Source organism: Natrix helvetica, assembly GCF_964273705.1.
Source record: "Natrix helvetica genome assembly, chromosome: 4".
Taxonomy (NCBI): domain Eukaryota; kingdom Metazoa; phylum Chordata; class Lepidosauria; order Squamata; family Natricidae; genus Natrix; species Natrix helvetica.
Genome location: NC_138550.1, coordinates 112383110 through 112404240, shown reverse-complemented (window position 1 = coordinate 112404240; position 21131 = coordinate 112383110).

Below are 21131 nucleotides of genomic sequence, written 5' to 3'. Positions count from 1 at the left end.
ATGCAAATAACATAATTTGTGCAATTATGCAAATGATGTAGATTTATGGTGAATGACATAACATTAACATAAAATTAATCTGCTAGTATGAACTATTTTGGATGCAATTGTCAATTGTCCATTATTACAGTAGGATATTTAGATGGAAATTTGTTCCACTGCATCTGATGTCCACTAAATGGAGATATGCCTAACATTTACTAGATTATGAAAGCTGATGCTCCATACAATGTTTAGGATTTCCTAATAGTCCTGTTTCTGACAGCTTGTGCTGCACAGAGATTTCTCTGTAGGGGGGAAGTCACATGGCATTTCCTCTGATAAATTCTACACCAGAGGTTCTTAAACTGTTTGACCCAATTATTCCTTTTCCGGGTCTCAAATAATGTCATTAAGCCCACACAAAAACCAGACTCTGTTGTTTTACTCAAGTATCTTGGCAGTCAAGTATCTTGGCAGTCCCAAATTGGATTCTCAACTCACAAATAAGCAATTACAAATTGCTGCATTACCTCCAGTTAATTTCTCTCTATTTAGGAACCATTGCTCTTACACTGTAGATTCAGGAAGGCAAGCCCACTGCTTCTTGATTGTGTGAAATTGTCCTCAGATGTAGAATAGGAGTCTGAGTGACACACTAATGAAGCCTGTAATTACATGAAACATCCCTTTTGTTTCTCTAGATTTAGAAGCAATATTATTTGTTGGAAAGTTAAAATGGGAGAATGATTTCCCTGGTACATCAGATCAGTTGTTTAAGAGAACTAGTTTTTCATCTGATCCTACTAGTTTCTTTAACATTCTCCTAGGGTGATAAAGCAAGAGTCATATGTTGCTATGTGGTATGTGAAATCACACCACTAGATCTGTGCAACTGATTTAGGATAAGGATATAATGCTGCAGTTTATTCAATGAAACATCCCTTTTGTGTTGTGATTGCTTCTATGACACAAGCTCTACTAACGTTTTTACCCTGTGCAGTGACTTCTCTCGCTCACAGACTATACCAGGAATATGAACATTATCCCAATGTGTCTTCTTCTTAGTATAGGTCAGGGGTGTCAAACACATGTGATAGCATCATCATGTGATATATCAGTAGATTTTTCCCTTTGTTAAACCGGGCATGGGTGTGGCCAGTGTGTGACGCATCCAACCCACGAGCTGTGAGTTTGACAGCCCTGGTATAGGCTATTAACTGCACATTACTACACAAGAAGTACTTTGTTGATTTTAAAAAAAAACAATAGTAACAATAACCTCAGCTTTGTGCTAGCATAAAATAAAATTTTAATTCCCATCTCTCTCATATAAACATCTAAAATTGAGTATAAAGTTCAGAGAGGGCTGACCTTTCTTAAATACATTGAAATGTCTCTATCAATTAGGTTAAAAACTAATTAGCAACTTTTCATTAGCATTTATTTACTATGTGTATAAAAAATCTATTTTTTAAATGTGCCATTCAAATTAAATTAATATTAATTTCTATTTTGGTGTTGATACATCACTTCATTTATTCAGAATGGGAAGAAAATCATTATTGTTATGGATATTTAGAGTCAAACACATTTATTTCGTGTGCTGTTTTAATTTGGAAATAGTAATTAATTTTTAATTGCAGTTGTTCATTAAAATTGAGAGACTGCCAGCTTAATTTTTCCCATATATTAGGCTTGTGAAAAACAGTTTAGATCAAAACTGTAATAACACCCAACTGGAAAATGCAAGGTTCAAAAATTTCAGGAACTTTATCCTAAAAAAAAACAAAACCAAATATGTCTTAAAGTCACAGATCAGACTTCTCCTAGCAGACTCCCTGACAGATGATTTAATACTTCTGTTTAATTCAACAAAAGCATAACAAAAATCCTGATGTAGATGAAAAAAAAATAATTAAAAATGCATTCTATACAAGTACTGAACAATTCTTACAAAAACCTCAAATGTGAAGTTTTAAAATTCTACAAACTCCGGATTGACTGCTATGCTTGAATAAAACATGAAGGAATTCCAAATAAAATTGAGAATTTCTTGCAGGCAGTTCCATTGATTCCCTGGGTGATTCCTGGAATAGGGAAGTGAATTGCTTAATGTGATTGCTTTCGAGTGGTTTCTTGATAATGGATGATCTTGGGGAAAAACCATGTATTTGGTCCATCCAAACCCTCTATGACAGGGGTGTCCAAACTTGGGAACTTTAAGACTTGTGGACTTCAACTCCCAGAATTCCCCAGCCAGCCATGCTGGCTGGGGAATTCTGGGAGTTGAAATCCACAAGTCTTAAAGTTCCCAAGTTTGGACACCCCTGCTCTATGAGATGATGACGCACCAGAAGAAATGTCTGGAGCACTATAGTGGAAGACAGGCGAATTTGATCAAAAGCAGATTTAAGGTCATGTCCAATGTATACCACGAAGATAAGATTGTCAAAGCACATGTGTCTCTTTAACACATATTGTATCAGCAGGTTGATCTTCAGTCATTTTAATTTGTCCTTCTTCTTAGTTAAAATGGGGAGAAACACCTGCTTTCTGGTGTCTGGGACTTGTAAAGGCAATAATTTAATCATTTAATCATTTCTTTGGCTTGTATGTTGATGAACTAGGCTTAATTATTGCATAGGTTATCAGCAGGTTTTTGGATACAAATCAAGGTGCTGGTTGGACTCAGTTGGCATCTTGATACTTAATACGGTTTTTCTCTGTCCAGAAACTGTATGTCTGATCTGCCCACCATATATACCTGGTTGTTCTGACCCCCCTTCTTCCCTCGCCCACACAGAACACGCTCCGGAACAATACTACTTCAACAGGATTTATTGCACAGACAGACAGACAGATCCTTGGCAGTAATCCACTGTGGGCACGGCGATAACGGGCATCTAAGAACTCCCTGCTTATGTCTGAGTCACTGTCCAGTGACTCCTCCCCACTGCTCCAAGCCATGGCATCCGGAGCCCCCCTCCTTTGGCTCTCACCACTGCTCCATGCCTCAGGCGCCTCCTGGTGGCCGACCAGACTCTCCGATCCCTGCTCAGAGTCAGAACCCTGCCCAGGGTCCTCCAGAGCCAACTCATAGGAACCCTCACTCTCGGAGTCTGGTGGCAACTCCAACGGCTCCTGCTGGGCCACAACACCTGGTTAAAATCTTTTGGTGGCTCTTTAAGTTCATCAGATGAATGGGCTACTAGAGCTTGCAAACTATCTTTTGTTCAATTGTTAACACCATCCTGTAGAATGGCCAGCCTCTCGATGTTTGGCTTGCATCTACACTGCTGGAAATGTGAAGACTGAATTGTTCCAGAGAACATTGGGAGATGAGAACTTTCATTTTCTATATGTGTATGAATTGCATTGGTATTGCACTTTTGTCATTTGTATCTGCATTGAAATATTTTTTTTTGCCACAAAACTTCATTAAATTTCAAACACTACAAAATCAGAATTGCAAACAAAAGAAATTGAAAAAAGAAAGGAGAAGAATAAATTCAAATTTATTATTATTAAGAATGAGGAAAAAGCAAAATTGGGGACGGGAGGCTGCAAACAAAAAGGGAAAAATGTACAGAAAAAAGACTAAATTCTGACAAGCCAGAGGTGGGTTCCTACTGCTTAGGACTGGTTTGGCTGAGTAGGTAGTAACTCGGCCTGCCACACCCCCGAAATGGTTCTATCAGTGGTGCAGTAACCACCACCATCTTGTTTTTTTGCTTCTGCACTTTCACAGAAACATTTTTTTTACTACTGTGCATGCATGCGTAGCATGTCCCGAGTGAACTGGCAGTAGAAGAAGCTGGAACTCACCCCTGGTCTAAGCATGATATGCAATGACCCTTTGGACTAAAATAAACAATGGCACACTATACTGTAGTCTGTAGTCATGAACAACTCTACTCATTCCGAGGTTTATTAGAAATAATTAGAAACAATCATCAGTTAATAGTTAATGCAGAGCAAAACAGCAGAAGGGAGAAAGGAGAGGGCTGATGTTTCTTGCAAAGAGAAAAATTGGTGACTGCTGAGAATGGGAGCCCTTTCTCTTTCCTAGTCAACTGGCCAGGTGGACATTGACCTGTCTTTAGTGAAGAAACATAAACATAAGAGAAGCCTAAGAGGCACAATGACATCATGGAGGACCTATAGCTCTCTCCAGGGCATTCTGGAAACTATTACCACTGTCAGCAGAGTCATGACGTATGGGCATGTGGCTTGCTAGATCTCCTCAAGGATGGGCCAGGGTCACTGTGCTTGTGATGCCTAGTGTCACTTGCTGATTGATTATGATTAATGATGATTCATTGGTCGGCTGGCCATACTGGCTGGGGAATTGTGGATGTTCCAATTCTCAAGTTGCCATCGTTGAGAAACATTGACCTAGTATACATCCTATTGAATCAGTGAAAACAGTTCATTTTTCATCTCAAATTCTGTGAATCTAGGAGACATCAGACATTCAGGATAAATAATTGTGGCCATCAATTGTGATATTTCCATTTGGGTTAGTGGGGGTCATTTAATTCCCATCAATTATTGTCTCCACTATGAATACACTGATTTCATTCTGGTTTAAACAATTAATCTCTCTAACTGTAGAATTATCAATTCTTAGTTCACTTGGGAAAAAAAATACATTAATAAAATATCCTACTCATCATTCTTATTAAATCCTAAATTTGGATAAGAGATAGGTGTTGTTAGAAGAATTATGCTTGGAAAAAAGTCATCTTAAGTGACTCTTAAATCATATATCTTTCACAATGAACCTATATACTATAATCCATAATTCACAAGGATCCACTCTTTCAGAGGTTAAATGTAACCAGTCTGCATTCTTCACACCCCTATGAAGAAGAAAAAGAAATGGAATGTTGATTTATTTATGGATGAGATTAAAGTTTTCATGCACAGTTTTAAAATTAATGGAAGATTAATTTCATAATATACTTCAGTTGGATTTGAATAGAAGACATTTCTAACAAATGTGACCAGACACCTTAGCTTGTCCTCTTTTTATCATTAGAAGTATACAGTTGACTGTTAATGAAGATTGTTTCTGATGTTTCAAGGAATATTTCACTTTTTATGTTACTCTTCGAGTATGGTAAATGAAGCACATTATAGCCATTCATTAAGCTTTTTTTGTGGATAAGGAATGACCTTGAAAGCTTTGACTGTAAATTAGATTACCTATCTATTTTTCAAAATCACAGTTTGGTATGAACAAAAAAGCTCATAGATAGTGTGAAGTGTGCATGGCTCATCATCATGGACCCAGATTGTTGGGGGCAATATCCCGATTCTGTAAACTGCTTAGAGAGGGCTGTAAAAGCACCATGAAGCGGTATGTAAGTCTAAGTGCTATTGCTATCATAGTTACCAAGTTATTTATAAAGCCACCGCTACTGTCATTTGAAAAGCATGTCTTTAATTATCTGTCTTTAATAATCTGTCTTTACTGTATATTGTTACTACTTAAACTGGTGATTGCAAATTTTCTGGCATTTGTATTTTTTTTTCAAAGGGAGGGGGCACAAATTCTTATCCCAGTTAACCTAGAATTGGATTCCAGGCTATGCACAGATGTGAGCATGAAATGAAAAGTGTGTTTTGTTCCATATGGAGAATAAACAGTCTGAGGCTTATTCTGTTTGGCAGACCACACTGGGCAGGATCAGGTTCCTATAGAATTAAAATCTGGGATTTGTTGTTCTTCCAGGTTTCAGTCAAGAGAAATTTGGCAGGGTATGTGTGAATTACCTAACCCTTCACTCCCTAACATGACCCATCTTCTCTCTTCCCTTCTGAGGGTCCCTTCTTGCCATGCCTCCATTCCTTCATGGGCTTAGCTGCCTCTCCTCTGAGTTTTGCCTAGACTGCAGGTCTTCCTCCTGTTTCCTAAGGTGATTCCACATTCACTGTTACACTTGAATTCAATGCCTGCCTATCTTTTCCCTACTTAATGTGCTTTCCTTTCTCTCATAACCTTTTTGCTCGCCCTTTGAGTGTTATGTGCACCGCCAATGATATTTCTCTCTCCCTACCATCTTCACAGACTACATGTGTTCCATCTCTAAACTAAATTCATGTGATGTGTGTCTACACTAGATGCAACAGGCACCTGATAGCTTGACAAAAATCTGTTTTCTGGATCCTTACCCATATGTTTGGGTCCAAACATCAACTGCTATAACATTGTGTTTGATGTAGGTACACAGAATGTTTTGCACTACCTTAATTAAATTGAATGTCTCTATACTAGTTTATAAGGGACACGGTGGCTCAGTGGCTAAGACGCTGAGCTTGTTGATCCTTAGCGCCATGTAACAGAGTGAGCTCCCATTACTTCTCCCAGCTTCTGCCAACCTAGCAATTCAAAAGCATGTAAAAAATGCAAGATCACCTTTGGTGGGAAGGTAACAGTGTTCCGTGTGCCTCCGGAATTTAGTCATACCGGCCACATGACCATGGAGATAGCACTGGCTCTTCAGCTTTGAGATGGAGATGAGCACTGCCCCTTTGAGACGGAGATGAGCACTGCCCCTAGAGCCAGAAAATGACTAGCATGTATGTGTGGGGGTAACCTTTACCTTTATCTTAGACTAGTTTGAATCCTAGCTTATGAAAACATCCATCAACTCTTTGGACCAAAGTTATCACATGCTAGGATTCAAACTAGTTTACCGTTATGTGATGCCTTTTCTTTCCACAATGATTACTTCTATGCAGCCTCTTCTTTAAGGACAGATAGTTGAAAAGATAAGTTTTATAGCGATGCCAGAGGAAAGGTGTCCTGTTTATCCCCAGGTATTAATCGTTTCTCCTCAGTGCTTAAACATTCCTGAGGCTGAAAAGAATTTGATATCCTTTCTTTTGCTGACCCTGATGTTTGCTACTTGCAAAAAGCATGCCATGGGTTTTCAAGCTCAATCTACCATGATTTGCCATGGACACTAGTGGCAGGCAAGAAAGGAACAAAGCCCAAACAAGTTTGTTTAATGTCATGTTTGAAAGAAAAATCTCCAAAACAGAAAAAAATTGTGTCAAACATGAAATATTCAGAACAATATCCCAACCATTTTGCATCTCCCTATAACACTCTTTTTATTCTGAAAATAGAATTGGATCACATCACATAATAGTAAACAACACAGCTGCTAAACTATGAAAAGCCTTGTATACTTGACATACCAACAGGAAAACATAAGATTTAAATAACAATCACCGCTATCTATTTAGCAGACAGAAAGGACTGATAGCAGATAGAATACACTATTTCTGGAAGGTATCTTTAACAATATCTCCAATATCAGCCAGAATATATTGTATTTTCTGTATGGTTATTCTCAATATTTGTTATTTCCTCATCTCTCCATGTATATAGTAACACGCAGATTCATATGCAATTTTTAAAAATTAAAATATAAACAGCTGAATGTAAACTTAGATTTGTAGTGTAGTTATTGTATTATATATTTTATATTATATAAAATAGATACATAATATTATTACTATTTTAATAATTTAATTGCATATAATAAACCACCAAGTCCATTGTGAATCAAACAATGTGTCTAATAAATAAATATATACTCTGGATAAGGCTGTACAAACAAGTACATTCAACGAGTTTCCTTTAAAAATAACTAAATCTGGTTCCAACTTACTTTACAAGTGCAAAATCTCTTTGGTCCAATTTTGGAGAAAAGTGGAAGGGGTTTCGAATGCCTTGTACCAGTCGTGGGTTTCAATTTATTTTACTACTGGCTCACTTGTGCGCGCAGATGCACAATGCTTCTGTGCATGCACAGGAAGCATCTGCACATGCACAGAAGCATCCAGGCAGGTGGGCAGAGCCTCCCACCGCCGCTACTACCAGTTCACCTGATCCAGGGCAAACCAGCAGAAACCCACCTCTGTCTTGTACTTGCTGCAGGTTAACTGTACCAAAGACTGCCCTGGTCATCCACAAAACCACTGAGGGTCCCCCGTCCCCCCCATTGCTCAGTAGAAACAGAAATATGCAATGCCTTCTCCAAAATAGGCATGCTTTCTTAACTGTCACTAGAAAAAAACAGAAAATGCTTTCTTCCTTGCTTTTTATCAGGTGAACAACAGAATAAAGAAGTGGAAGGATCAGAAGCTCTGCAAATTAACAGTGACATTCATTTCAGGTTATGGGCTTTCAATTTCCATTATGTCAAATACTTAATCCGAAGAGTTTCTTTATGTTGGATAAGAATAAATAGCAAAGTGCCTTGTCAAATCAGAACTTTTTTGCTCTTTGGTCCATCTCAGGGGTTTGATCAATAGAACAGAAAACTAATTGGGGTACTGTTGGGCACACATATGTTTATTTCTTTTTTTTTTAATTGTATAGGAAGAAGGAAAGAACTGAAAATCCCCACCCTTCTATTTCTTCGATACATAATTCATTTACAATACAATAAGCCTTTATGGAATTTATTAAATACATATGGATTCAATGAATTTGAATTAACAACTGAATTTTATTCTTAAAACATTAACTGGTAGTAATGGCAACACTGAGGTTAAATTATGTGCAAAAATCTTGTTGTGGTTTAGCCTGTTAATTTTTGACATTATGGTGTTCTAAAAGAAATACCAAAAATTATTTAAAATGTACTATTTTTCTACATGTTTAAATTCTCCGTGCAAAAGTTTTTTTTAAAAAAAAGATCAGACTTATCAGAAAACTTGAAAATGTAGATGTTTTGATACTTTGTTAGGTGAACAGACATCAACTTTTACAATGGAAATTTCCATCTTGTCCTTCTCTTGAAACGCCGTGATGCATTTCTATTGTACCCAGAGGCAAATTTAATGGATATCTATTAGAGTTGTGATAAGCTAGAAGATACCCATACAAACTAATATAACCCAAACTGACTTCCACTATCATTAAATCTTGCTTTTGTACCTCATAATATCTGATCAGGTCACCCAAAGTACTGATAAATTGGTTCCAATTTCCTTCCTTGAAAGCTGTTTCAGGCATCTAGAAATTCCCTGGTCAGGCAAAAATTTGTTACCTCTTCAAGCCTTTTGTGAAGAATAAAGGTTGAATTCTACGGTCAAATTCCAGGAAACCTCCTGTGAATAGCCTCAACTGGCTTCGTATTAATTTATGAGGTCCTCTCTTCTCTCAAACTTGGTGTTGAAAAAGAGTACAAAGAAACATCATTCAATAAAATCATCATCATCAATCCACCTGAACTACCACTGGGCCTGAAGGACAAAAGTCTCTTCATCCCTAATAACAACCATAGAAAAATCTGGGATTTTTTTCATCTTCCGATAAATAGAGCCAAGAAACATGCAAACTGCATCTCTCAATCAAATCTGATATTTTGCATAATCCACACCCAAAGACTTTGAAAAAAGAAACCTCTATTTGAAAATGAAAAAGAAGCCTCTATTTCTCTAGAAATGCAGCCATTAAATTGGGATTTCATGTATTCAGGTTAAGATTTATTAGAATGATATTTTGTTATTATAAATCACTTGAGTAATAGCAGCATAATAGCTGAGGATCTGGCAGCTTCTTCTACCTTGCAAGGTTAGAAATGCAAATGTCTTGTCATCCCAAAACTGATGCTCATCTGTCAGCAATGTTTGTTTGCTATGCATCTATAATCCATCAAATTACCATTACATACATCAACTTAATGGCAACACTTTGTACATTACAAATCAAAACTCCAATACATTTTACTATCCTGAAAGCAAAAGTACACTTTCAGTAATAAAATCCTGGCAACAAAGATTTGGTACATATCTTTTCCCCCTTTTATCTTTTTATTAGTTAATCAAACAAAAATATGTATTTACACAAATCAAAGATACAAAACAAGAAAGAAAAATATAAATAAAATATTAAATAAAATATCAAAAAAACATCTACTGACAAAGAGAGAGGTATTATGCATATGAAATATTTCCATATATATGTAAAGTATAGTAAATTTATAGTCTATTGTTATTGATATTAACCGTAAAATTAATCCAAGTTTGATAAAATGTTGGTTCCTGACTCTCTGTCCCATTAATTTATCTTTGTCTGAATGTTGTTTCTAATGTAGAAATTGAAAAGGCATTATTAAATCACAGTTATGTAATCTACTGTTTTCTAATGTTGCAGAACTATTATTTTGGCAGCTAAAATTAAATAAATAATGTCCCTTATTTTTAAGCTTATAATTTGTCCTGAAATTGATGCAGTATGCCTAACTCTTCATATCATCTCAATGTATCCTTACTGTTACTTCATTTGTATGATTTTCTTGAAAATATTTTCTCAAATCTTTAGTTAGCCCTTGCTTTGCTATTGCATTGTATAATATTGTAGGTTTAAATCATCAAGTGTAAGTACATGGAATGTGTTCTTCATATATCTTACATAAAAATATTTTCTTATGGAAAGTTGACTAAGCCTTCACTCCTTCCGAGGTTGGTGAAATGAGGACCCAGATTGTTGAGTGCAATATGCTGACTCTGTAAACCACTTAGAGAGGGCTGTAAAAGCTGTATGTAACAGAGGTGGTATTCAGCAGGTTTTGACCAGTTCTGGAGAACTGGTAGCAGAACTTTTGAGTAGTTCAGAGAACCAGTCAATACTATCTCTGACTGGCCCCACCCCATCTATTCTCTGCCTCCTGAGTCCCAGCTGACTTATATCGCAAATGAGTTCAGGCATACATAAAAAAAGAGTGGGTCATTGATCTCAATGACTACCAACAACTTGCTTTTTGATGGTTCCCTTTTGATGACCTTCTTCAGAACATTGAAAATTCGCATATGCAGACACATAACAAATTCAGCTCCATATCCTGAAACTGGAAGAACCATAAATAAATATACTAGACTGGAATGGTAATGTTGGGTGTTTACTTTCTTTGAATCATGGGTGTCATGAAGATCCTGTATCATCATCGCTGTACACATACATCAACAGACACTCAAACTTCAAAAGCTATGCCAGCAAGTGCTGTGATGAATAAAGCTTGACATATTGGTAGAAAGTAATTGGAAAACAGCTGCGCTAGCCCAAAAATTTGAGTGCTCTACCTGAATGATAGATGTCTAGCATTTAGAGGGAAGAAAAATATATAGCAATGCAGTGTTTGCTGTCAGCACTTTCTTTAACAGCAGTTTCACTGATTTTTAGGAGGTGGGATCCTTATCAAACAGGTTTCTTTTCACTTTCCTTGTAGAAAAAATGAGGAGAAATAAATAAAATCTTTGCAAATAAGTTTGGCTTATAATGAAACAGGATGGGAAATGTCAATTTTGTCAGGGGAAAATGGCTGGGGGCTTCTAGTTTGTCTTTAAATGCAAAGGGTATTTTGCCACACTGGACAAAAGTTTTCCAAATTTCATTTTAGAAATGAAAACTTGAATAGGATCAATCAGTGGAAAATTTTTCTGGTAGGAAATGTACATAGTATGTATGCACATTTAATTAAGGCTGAAAGCTGCAGTAGTGCAGTGGTTAGAATGGTTAGAGTGCAGTACTGCAGGCTACTTCTTCTGACTCCCAGTTGCCTGCAATTTGGCAGTTCAAATCTCAGCAGGCTCAATGTTGACTCAGCCTTCCATCCTTCCAAGGCTGGTAAAATGAGGACCCAGATTGTTGGGGGCAATAGGCTGACTCTGTAAACCACTTAGAAAGGGCTGTAAAGCACTGTGAAGCGGTATATAAATCTAAGTGCTATTGTGATTGGTTGGTAAAATACAACCATTGAAATTAAGATTCCTTATCAATATACAGTGCTGGCTAACATGCATACTCTCAGAACTGAAGATTATTTCAGCCTCTCATTTTGCTACATTATATTTAAGAAGACCTCTCCTTTTATATATTTATTCTAATTTGTCATTCTTACATGATGATATCCAGTAGGGTAGATTATGAAAAGACAGTTTTGTGTAATAGTTAAGTGATTGGACAAGAAACTAAATCATTGAGTTCTCATCTTGCTTTTGGCACAAGATGGCTGGTTGGCCCTGGGCCAATTAGTCTCTCTCAACCCTAGAAAGCAGGCAATGGCAAATCACTTCTGAAAAACCTTGTCAAGAAAACTGACGGGACTTGTCTAGGCAATCACCTGAAGTCAACATTGACTCAAAGGTGTTTGTGGGTTTGTATAAGTATGAGGAAAGGTACTTGTTTTTATACATTTAGAACAGGGGTGTCAAACTCACAGCATCACGTTGTCACATGATGTATCATGACTTTTTCCCCCTTCGCTAAACCAGGGTGGGCGTGACTAGCACATGATGCATCTGGCCCTTGGGCCACAAGTTTGACATTCCTGATTGAAAGTAGTTGGCAATAATGTTGAAGATACAAACACACATTTGCGGAAGATCAGATCCCATTAATCTTTACCTTCACTTGGGTAAACTAGGTGTTCACCAAAAAACTTCATGTTCCTCTTGTACACTATAACACCTCCTACTATTTTGGATGTAAAATATTATGAGCTGGAAACCTTCTCACTAGAAGCCATCACAGATTATAGCTTCCCCAAAGCTGATGGTTTCCAGATGTATCTCATTACAATGTGCTTTGAATGTGCTGATTGGAGATGATGAGAATTGTCCAACACATGAGAGGGACCTACCAAATTGGTGATGCTGTGTTAGCAAGCTCCCTAGAAGCCATCGTTGCACTGAAGTTTGTTCTGATTTACTTTAATCTTGGCCTTCTTCACATATTGCAAATGTGTATTCAAACTAATGTTTCTAAAAGTTGGCTTCCACAGCACATAAATCACTCAGAGGGGTGCTGATGAACAAAACATTTAATGGAGAAATTATTATCACCTGACAATTACTATAATCACACAAACAGCAGGGTCACATGCATTAGCTTTATCATGTGGCAAAATGAACAATCTTGTATCCTTGGTTTTTGGCCTCTAAATGGACCATGTTGCATTTGCTGACTTCCTAGTCACTCTAAAGTGCTTAATAATGATAGCGTGTCTTTACATCTTAGTATGCTTTTATAGAGACTATATGCAGGAAGAGAGGAAGTGCAATACAGGTGATGTATGGAGACATGAATTCCATTTATTGACTGTGTGTAACTTAGAATAAATTGTGCACACAACTTGTGTTTGCAGCAATACACTACACTCGCTGTTATGCAGCTCTTCTTTTTAAGGAACAATAACAGCCTCTTCTTTTCTAAGGACACAAGCATCTTTTCTATCTGTCTACCAAATGAATTTATTGGTTAAATGCAAAGTTGCTCAAATTATTTCAATGCAATTGAAAGCAGAGCATTTGCTTCCATTGATCACAACATTTGTTAAGGTGAGTTTTCTCTTGATTTCCTCATCACAAACCAAAGAGCAGTAAAAAAAACTTGCCATATCAAAAATGTCATCCATCTCTTCTCTTTCGTTATTTATACACACAAAGATGATGAAGATAACCATATCCTCCCACTATACACATTGTCCTCTATTCAGTCAGAAGTCATGTTTCATGTTCTACCTGAAATGGGAGAAGAATTGTAGAACAGGAGCCCAGTTACGGGAGTTCTTTTTAGAAGGTATTTAAAGACAGAGTAAGTACTTAACAAGTAAATTATATAATGATATTCTTAAAGGTAGTGAAGCACATGATAGCTGGCAGGGTATGAGAATTATGGTCATATTAAATAAAGATCCAACAGAGGAAGCTAATTATAGACCAATTTCTCTGCCAAATCAACATGCTAAGGTTTCTTACCCCTATAATAACTATAAGATTAAAAGAATATATTAATGTAGACCAATGTAACTTTGTGAAAGAAAACCAAGTCTAAGATTCCATTAGAAAAAAATGTCAAATCTTATGAATATGACAAAAACACAGGTCACCTTTGGCTGTTTCCACTCTTGATTCTTACAAAACCTTTGATCGGTTAAAATGAGCTTCTGAAGAAAAAGAATATTGAATAAATATGTTTTTGCTCTGGTATATTTTAATTGTATAACACTGTAAAGGTAACCCTGTAATAATAAATATGTAGAGTATAGATATATGAAGGGCAGGGATGCCCTTTAACTCCCTTATGATATACATTTATTATAGAATCATTATTATGGATTAGTAGATTAAGTAATTATAATAAGCAGTTGCTAAACAACTGTGAATTTTTATATGAACATGATGTGAATGTATATGCTGATAATATTGCAGTGCTCTTATCTAAACAAATCAAACAGCTGACAATTATTATTGAAGAAATAAATAATTATAGAAAACTAGCAGTATTGAAAATTAACTATTAAAAGAAGTGCTTTTTATAAATGGAGGTTCTAAGATCCAGAAAGAAATTTCAGAAGCAAATAAGATACTTAAAAATCAATATGCCAAAGAATCTCAGTAAATCAGATGTGCTAAATTAGAATCTAAAACTAAAACATTTTTAATAAAAATCTATACACATTTCTTAATAAAGAAATGGGGCTATACAAATGCAAAGTAATTCTTGCACTTCTCATATGTCTATTAGGAAAATAAATTAATGACTTCCAGCTGATATCACGGTGATATTGGACATGAGAAGTTGGTCTCCTCACCCCTGTGCTGAGTTCTCTCCATTGGAGGGCTCCAAAGGAACAAAAGTCACCTTGTAGGGGTGGTGAAATAAAAAGGGGTGCCACCCAGGTTGCAGAGAGCTGCAACTCTTCCGCTCAGCTGAGGGCTTTTCCCCTCTTATCTACAATGAGAAGAAGAGGCAGCCATCATGGCTGCCATAAAGCTGGGACAGTGGAGGCAACAAAGAAAGTGCAGGAGCAGTGTAGATGGACAGTGACTGGAGCTGGATGTGAAGATTCCTTTTTTATGTAGACCCTAACTTTAAAAAGAAAAAAAGAGAAAATCCAGGGAAATAAATTACTGATAGAATCATGCAAATGTCTTCTTCACTTCTGAAATATGTTATATATCTTTACAAAAATATTTGGAACCCTTACTTCAGCTTAGAAATTGAAGTGTATCTACCTTTGAGGATTAAAGCTATGTGACACATTGCAAAATATATATAAATGAAATGGATCTCTTCCATTATTATATATCTAAAGCATCTTAATAAAAGAAACCTGCTAAGATATTTTTAAACAGTAAACTATTTGAGAAAGTATTTAATTCAGAGAACTTGGGAGTTGAAAATATTGTTTTTTAACTGGTAAGCATAACCCCCCAAAATTAAATAAATAAATATACAGAGATGGAGTGTGCATCAAATTTCAAAGATATGTGATATAAAGATAGTTAAAAATAGAATTATAAAATATAATTATTCTTAACGGGAAGTGATGTTCATGACTGATGTTAGTTATCGCCTTGTCTATGCAAATAATGATGACTTGATTGAAACACAGTTCTCTGCTCTACAAATTTGCACATGGAAACTAATTGAGGGAAGACTGTTGCCAGCACTCTAATCATAACTTTATTTGCCGTGAAACTGTAATTTTGATTGGTTGGCATGTTTGATCTATTCTATAATATTTGCCATTTCTCTGTAGGTTATAATTGTGCTACTTGGGTCTGTTACACACACACACACACACACACACACACACACACACACACACACTATTTTGTGTTGTTCAGACATATTCCTTTATCCTGTTTTGCCCTCTATAAAAAATACAAGGTGTTTTAACAATGCTGTAATACATAACTTGTCAAAAAAAATTACATTGGGTAGGTCTCTATTTTCAGTCTACACAAGCAATGTAAAGATGTACATATTATATAGTTAACTATTTCAATCACTCCTTTGTTTCTGGCTCATATTACAGCATTACAATTGCAGATTAATATATTACAGAGTCAACTTTGGACAACCAAATTTTAAATGAGTGAATTATCAGAAAGTTGGCAGTTCGAGACCCAGGTATTGCATGACAGGGTGAACTCCCATTCTTGCTCCAGTTCCTGCCAACCTAGCAGGTAAATAAATAGTACCACTTCAGTGGTATTAGGGAAATAAATTACTGATAGAACCATGTGAAAATATTTGGAGCCCTTATTTTAGCTTAGAAATTTAGCATCTACCTTTGAGGATTAAGAACCTGTGAAGATTAAAACTATGTCACAGATGGGGAAAAAAATATAAATGAAATGGATCTCTTCCATTGTAGTATATCACATATAGCAAGTAGATAAATAATACCACTTCAGTGGGAAGGTAACAGCATCCTGTGCATACCAACAAATAGTCATCTGGCCACATGCCCATGGAAACATATTCAGACAAGACAGGATCCCTCAACTAGGAAATGGAGATGAGCACTGTCCCTTTGAGTCAGAACACGACTGGATGGGGAAAACTTTACCTTTTAAGGAAGAACTAAGCAGTGGATGCAGCCCATTTATAGACTTCACACTATAAGCAGTGAACCTCCTTGGCCAACACTGAACCTCATATAAGAGGGGAATCCACATTCAGTTTTCCATAATATTGCTTCTTATATGAAACGGAATGACCTTGGAAGACAGGGGGAAGAGATACTTTGAGGGTAGCAGTTGAAGGAGCAGCATTTTATCCTGCAGAGAAAATGTGACAGTGGCAAGCACTCCAAAAGAGATTCCCCCTAATTTCAAAGGCAATGAAGGAGAAATGTATTTCCAGATTTGCAAGTTCTGTTAATGTAACATTACAACCAGCTAATATGTTAGAGCTACTACATTTAGCTATATCTCTTGGCTAGACCGTCTCACATGTCCCATTTTATGCATTGATATACCCTAGTTAAAAGTAATGGGTGAAAAGGACATTATTGTTTGCCTGGTAATTTCCATAAGATACTGAGAAAAAAATTACTTTACCTCCAAATGTCAAGGTAAGTTTTGATCATGCAGAATGATGGAGAACAAACACATTTGGAAATGTACAATTTAATTGTACATTTGGAACATCAGAATTCAAAAACTTGCTAACACTCATCAATCTAAAGTCAAATTAGCCAGTCTGGCATAGAGGCCAAGGGAGAATGTGAACTTTAGTTCAACTTTAGGCATAAAGCTTCCAGGATGACCTTGGGACCTTCACTCTTTCTCAGCTTTAGGAAGGATGCAGTGGCACACAACCTTCTCACTGTCCAAATCTGCTGGCTGCTGGCAGGCCACAACACAGACTAAACTCAGATCACATCTTGTAATATGCATGCTGAGAGAACCATTTGACCTTGAAGGCAGGGTGGGTTATCAAATTTACCCTGCAAGCCAAAGCCAAACATATCTTGCCCAGAATCTTAGCAAACAAACCTTAGTATAAACTTAATTGCAAAAATATAATATATGCTTAATAAAAGCAGTTTCAACTGCAAATCAATTCCTACTTAAATGATTAAAAGCTTAGGTAAGGTTACTTTGCTGCAGAAATGGAAATCAGAGTGTTAAACTGGAGGCAAATTAAATCAATACATAATTGTCTAGGATGTGGGAAAAAAAGACTTGTTGCAATACTAAGGTCTGATGAACAAGTAGAGAAGTAGAGACTGCTACCTAAGCAATGAAACTTTCAGAGAGAAGCTTGTAGTCTGGATTTCTACCCTAGATGATTCTTTCTGGACAATTTCTCATCAAAATATTTTATACTGACTGTTAGTAATCATGAAACAGTTGATTTTGCTACTGAATCCTTGCGCAGTATCCTGGTGCATTTTTTAAAGGTAAAGGAATTCATATTAAGATTAAGAGACATGTATCTGTAGCATGCTTCATCCAGCCAAGGTTTCCATGCTCTTTTAGGGGGGAGGGAATGGGGATTTTGCAGTAACCTTCCCATGCCACACCCACAAAGCCACGCCCACAGAACCGGTAGTAAGAAATTTTGAATTCCACTACTAGAGTATAGTTATTCTTTCTTGTCCCAGAAAACAGGAACAAGATTAAATTAGTATTGAGGCCTGCATTCAGAAAGTGATTGGAGTGAATAAACCCTAAGATCACTTGCTTTCCTTCCCTTCCAACTCTATAATTCCATTATGATTTTCTTGGATGGTCTTAGCACTGAGATTCAGCATTAAAGATTTGGATTCTAAACACAGCTGACTATTATGCAGAGCCATCCAAAATTTGTTTATTTATATATTTGCTTGTTTACTAGGTCTTATGTGTTTATATATACAAAGGGTGATTTCCATTGTTTTCTTACTGTAAGAAAGTGAACAAATCAAAATGATTGATGTGATAAATTAAATTTACAAAAACTCTGCACCCACAGAATGATCGACCTTGCATGGTGCGAGCTAATTTGATTTTGGAAAATATGGTCACTTAAAGAAGGGGATTTAAAACTGAGAAGACTGAAAATGACAATCTGATTAAGAAGGGTCCTAGAGAAAGCCTATGATTCCCAATCTTATTGGATACCAGAATACACTGAAATAAGATAATCCCATATTTTATATGGGATTATCTTATTTTATAGATTTCCTGGTTGACAGCTATGTGGGGTTTTTTAAAGGTGACAACCAGCACAGAGGTGGTATTCAGCACATTCTGACCAGTTCTGGAGAACCGGTAGCAGAAATTTTGAGTAGTTCGGAGAACCAGTAAATACCACCTCTGACTGGCCCCACCCCCATCTATTCTCTGCCTCCCGAGTCCCAGCTGATTGGGAGGAAATGGGGATTTTGCAGTAACTTTCCCCTGGAGTGGGGAGGGAATGGAGATTTTACAGTATCCTTCCCCTGCACATCCACCAACCCACACCCACCAACCCATGCCATGCCCACCAAGCCACGCCCACAGAACCGGTAGTAAAAAATTTTTAATCCCACTACTGAAATAGCACCTTGAATTGCATTCAGAAGCAAACAGGTGACCAGCACAGTTCTCAGAGTAGAAGTACCCTCTGAGAGGTAGAAAAGCATCGCTACAAAAAAGTATACGAAGCTTATTTATTTCTTTTTCAAAATTCATTCTGAGAAATGAAATGTCAGCAATTGGATATAAAATACAATGCGATCACAAAATGCAAAGACAACCCTGACACATGAAACCAAATTAGTATTAACATTTGAACCTAATTACTTTTGAAATGTTTTAAGCATAAAATTACACTCCAATTTCAAAGAAGCAACTTATTGTTAATTCATTGGATTCATCTGTGCTTTTGTATTTTTAATCTGTATGGCAGAAGAGAGCAGTTAAAGTCTAGGGCTGCTGCCAATTGTCATTCAAAGGTTCTCACACTTTGGGGACTTCATTAGTTGTATGACTCACTCCATAAAGCCACACTGAGACCTTGAAGAAAAGACCAAAACAAGATAAAGAGGGTTTTTCCCCCCCTGGTATTTCTTCATTGCCAGATTTTAATGGAGGTGTCATAACCACATTGTCATTAGATGTTTCAGATGAAAATTGTTTCATAAACATCTAGCAGCCTGGTACAGTTTTAGTTTGCTTGCTTGGATACCTTTCAGAATCTGTTAGTTTGATTATAGTCTTTAATTTTACATCAAGCACTAGAAATGGCAGTGGGCTTTATTGGATGCACGGCTATGCATAAGCAATTGGATATCCTGGAGAAATTTGGGACTGTTCCCACCACGCAATTTGTCCATCCCTCTTTCATCATAAAGGGATACTTCATAACTGATGATGGCAGGCTAGAATAGACATCAGCGAGAGAATCACTTCCTTTCCCTTCTGCTAGTTGGGGAAGCATTCGAATAATTGGAGATTGCTGAGGGAAGTCACAATGTAGAAGCACTGCTGTATGATTTGTTATGTATTGAATAGCAGTCATATAGATCACACTAACTCTTACAAACTAAGCTTTAAATTGTTAAGTGTGAGTGTTCCTTAGCAACCAGGAAAGATAGCCAATCAAATGTAGGTCCAAACTGTTAATTAACTGTAGAGGTTTCTCTTGTTAGGAAGCTGCCCTGCACTGTTTCTTGTTTGTTTAAAGGCTGTTTGTTTCAGCAGCAGCCTTTAGGATTAATGTGTAGAGACTACAGCTTATTTATTCAAGACAGTCACATCTGCTAATAATAAGTAGCCCTTGAGTAAGGTATTTGAAGCAAAATGGTCCTTACTTTTGGAGCAAATGTTTATCCATGGCATAAACATCTCCTAAGAAAAGAGAGCAGTCAAGATTTGGAATGTTGTAAAATTACCCATATATATATATAAAAAAACAATAAAGTTCACCAGCCAATAAACTTATAACAAAATACAAAGATCTGCAAATAGAAGTAGAACGATTGTGGCAAAAGAAAGCAAAGTCGATACAAAGAGTGATAGGCATCAGGGGTGCAATTCCAAAACATCAGTTGCCCAGCCTGAACACTATTGACATTAATAACATCCTATTAGTCTAAGGGTGTCAAACTTGTGGCCATGGGCCGGATGCGTCACGCACTGGCCACGCCCACCCCTATTTTAGCAAAGGGGAAAAAAGTTGTGATACATCGCATGACAACAAGATGATGATGCAAGTTTGACACTTTTGTATTAGTCAATTGCCAAAGGCAACTTTACTTGGAATAGCAATAGCATTTAGACTTATTTATTTACTGTAAATTTTTACATGTGTCCCGATTTCAACATTTTGGGCAGCTGATGTCATAAAGCTATAATTCAAAACAATTCCTCAAAAATGCAATGGTAATCAGTTACTCTTAAAATAAAAAAAGCCCAAAACCAAATATAAAATAACCGAAAATTATTCCCAAACACTTGGTTAAGAAAGCACCATCTTTATTGCCTTCCTAAAAACTAGTAGCAGAGTTTTGTTCTTGACTTCAGAGAGTACAGGATCATGGCTGGTACCAAGAACATTTGCTTGCGCGTCTTACTTCAACATCACAATAAGGAAGACCCAAAAGCAATCCTTCTCCAGTAAAAAACAAAACAAAACAGGATGGGTTATCATGTAGGGATTGAACATACATTATTTTCTATTTCCCCAGAAGTCAGGACCAGACTACAAAGTAGCAATTTCCGAATAGGCATCAGAAGGAAGTTCATAGTGGGACAGGCTGTCATATAAGATTTCCATTGCAGATCTTGAAACAGAAGTTGGGTCTTTTTTAATCAGAGAATCTATAGCAGATACAGCATTGAATATGTGTTGGATTAGAAGA